The sequence below is a fragment of the Cotesia glomerata genome, linkage group LG1 (genome assembly GCF_020080835.1).
Source record: "Cotesia glomerata isolate CgM1 linkage group LG1, MPM_Cglom_v2.3, whole genome shotgun sequence".
Classification (NCBI taxonomy): domain Eukaryota; kingdom Metazoa; phylum Arthropoda; class Insecta; order Hymenoptera; family Braconidae; genus Cotesia; species Cotesia glomerata.
In genome coordinates, this window is record NC_058158.1 from 1241581 (window position 1) to 1241810 (window position 230).

Sequence of the window (230 nt, forward strand, 5' to 3'; positions counted from 1 at the left end):
TTTGAAATCCGGCTTAAGACCTAAACGTTTAGCACAGACTAGAGACTAAGCACTGCTCAGTCTGTGAGGGGTGATCTGACCCCCAAGCTGATCCAGACCAAATTGTAACACCCTCAAATAAAGACCTATGAAACGAAAACTATACGTGTTATTGCGGATGCAGCTCCCCAGCTCGACTACCCACACATGATCAACTGAAATAAGTTTAATGTTCATAGACTGCACTCACC